Source organism: Sinocyclocheilus rhinocerous, unplaced genomic scaffold, assembly GCF_001515625.1.
Source record: "Sinocyclocheilus rhinocerous isolate Xijiao unplaced genomic scaffold, SAMN03320098_v1.1 scaffold795, whole genome shotgun sequence".
Classification (NCBI taxonomy): domain Eukaryota; kingdom Metazoa; phylum Chordata; class Actinopteri; order Cypriniformes; family Cyprinidae; genus Sinocyclocheilus; species Sinocyclocheilus rhinocerous.
The window spans coordinates 1,012,444-1,015,271 of NW_015630361.1; the positions used below are offsets into that span (position 1 = coordinate 1,012,444).

The following is a 2,828-nucleotide window of genomic DNA, read 5'->3' on the forward strand; positions in this document are numbered from 1 at the left end:
ATATAGTATTAAAATAAAATAAAATAAAATATATAATATCACATTGTTAAATAGAAAAATAAAATAAAATAAAATAAAACAAATTAGCATTATAATTGATATTAAATAAATAAAGACAACACTGTTAAATAAAGTTAAATTATTAAAAGAAAATAATAACTATAAATAAAACATACAATTTAAAATAAAATTATAGTCTGCCAAAGTTATTAGGATCATTAGTCACATGTATATTATATACTACAGATGCACATACTGTATAGCCAGTTCAACCATCTGGAATTTGGAGTCAGAACTAAAATTGTATGTATAATTTAAAAATATATTTACTGAACTAGTATTGGCATTTTTAATCACAATATTGCTTTCTAAAAGCAGCAAGCAAATTATTTTACAGTTCAGGGGCTTTCAGGCAATATTTGCAATAAGGTTTGAGTATATTTTAGTTTTGTCTGATAGGGCCAACGATGACCGAAACATTCACAAAACCACAAAAAAACAACACTGGACAATATTAAAAGCATCCTCTGATGTAAAGCTGCTAATAAAACTAATCAGGTTTAGATTACAGGCTAAGTTGTTCAGCGAGAGCCTCTAAAACAACCCATTTACTCATGCAATTGAACTCTAGCTTCTAATGTTTTGGTAATCGCTTTCTTCAGTTTTCTTCAGGCTGTTTAAGGTTAATTGAAATATATATTTAATTCAAGAACCCTTTCCCTTAACAGTTGCAAAAATGGATACAAAAGACAGTAGTTAACGGACATTTAATTGAACACAGCCTGGTTAGAGTAAGACTTTTTAATGCACTGTACAGTAGGGTCCACTGACTTTGAGAGCTTTAATAGAAACTATATTTTAAAAAATTATAAAATAGATATGTTTCTGAGACATCCACAGAAGTCCTTCAACAAAGACCTCCACACTTTTATTTCAAACCCCCAGAAACTCATTCTCCAGTGCACGACACTTCAAAAGTCCGCTTTGAAAACTAAAGCCTATCAATCAGCTTTTATTCAGCGCTCTTACTTAGCAATACTTGTCCTTTCACAAAGTCACTTCAGGTCGAAAGCAACAGAAAAACACGACAGAGAGCAGAGAAAACACACCGCTCGCACATTTCACGCGCGCTTTATTAACACAGAATGCCAAAGCGACGCCAAAGACCAAGAAGAGAATCCAAACTGTCCGACTTCAGACGTGGCGTGATTATCATGAAACGCTTTCTTACGGTCGGTGCGATGAAATAGCATTATTTACCAAGAGAAAGAAACACGATGGTGAAAAAAGAAAACAAATTCCCCGAATACTTTTCAGAAGACGACGATGAATGCGAGGGAAAATATTCCAGAGGATAACGGTAAATGAGGGTACTGTACTCTCTTGCTCTCTTTTTAGATCAAATTTACATAAGAAGATTGGTTTGAAGATTGGAGCTCACGGAACAAGGGGAAGAAGAGAAATTTAAATGAGGAAGCCTGATTTGAAGATCTTTCTTAAAACACTAGCCGGACCGCGCATGTAGATGTGCTGCTCATAAACACATGCAATAAAGATGCTTCAGCTCATGTGCAAAGTAATATTTTATATCAGATATATCTTTTCCTGCTTTGCATATTAAAGGAATTTGCATGTTAAAGAAATTCAGAAACAGCTGATTTACTCATCCTCATGTCTCCCATATGCTGCAAATGTAGACATTTTGAGGAATCTTTATGCAACTATTTCCCATGCAACGAATCACGTCTGTCAAGTTTCAATAAGGATTAAAACACAATAAAGCACCTTACACTACTGTTATGAAGCATGGATATTTTTAAAACTTGATAGCTTTGTGGCATTACTGTGACCAAAATATTTAAATCTTTGCTGCAAAACACTCTTAAAGGGAAAAAAAGGACTAAATAAGTTTGATTCATTGTGTATATTGTTCACTTTTATGATAAATTGCTTGTGATGTTCCTCGTTTGTAAGTCACTTTGGATAAAAATGCATGCATTGTAACAAGCCATAACAGTGCCAAATTGAAAAAAAAAAAAAGCATGCTTTGCAAATGTGCCATACTTTAATGCAAAAGGTTGAACAAGATTTGATAAATAAAACTCTAGAAGTACCAAATAAGTTCAGTGATTCATTGCAGTGATTCTGACTTTCCTCGTTTGTAAGTCGCTTCGGATAAATAATTTGCTAAATGACAATATGCATGCATTGTGATGTGCCATATTTGAGAAACAAGATTTGAAAAATGCATGCACTGTACTGTGGCATATTATGCTAAATTGAAAAAAAATGCATGCATTATTGATTGATGCATTGATTGAACAAGATTTACTAAATAAATAAATACCCTAAAAATGCCAAATAAGTTCACTGATTTATTTTGTACTATAAATATTTTTCACTAAGTGAAAAAATGCATGTATAGTGATGTGCCATATTTAAATGTGCAAATCTTTAAATACAATATTTATAGTATTTTGGCCCATTTCTCTCACAAAGCTTTCATATGGAAATTATGGAGTACTTCTATTGTAGCATCCTTTGTTTAATCTTTTTTGGAGGCTGACAGGATCAATCATTGCATGAACTGCATAAAAGAATTGTTGATAGTATGCTAAATATCCTAAACAGGCTAAATATTCAAAGAGCTACACGTTTTATCCATACCTGCACTCCCTGGGAATCAAATGCATATTGGTTGATCTACAGGAACACTGAAGAAAAAAGACTTGAGAGTGAGTATATGACTGAACTATTTCTTTATCTCTGACTGAACTATTTCTTTAAAACTATATGTGGGAAACCAAAATAATCACTGCCTGCACAAA

The 2,828-nt window shown here is 32.6% G+C and overlaps 1 long non-coding RNA gene across 1 annotated transcript in view; it reads left to right on the forward strand.

The window, feature by feature from the left end:
- Window positions 1-1,497, forward strand: part of LOC107740290 (uncharacterized) — a 24,073-nt gene extending 22,576 nt beyond the window's left edge. Inside the window, exon 3 of the long non-coding RNA XR_001640074.1 lies at window positions 1,399-1,497. This is a non-coding gene — a long non-coding RNA (uncharacterized LOC107740290). The remainder of the gene's footprint in view (window positions 1-1,398) is intronic.
- Window positions 1,498-2,828: the final 1,331 nt, after the last annotated feature.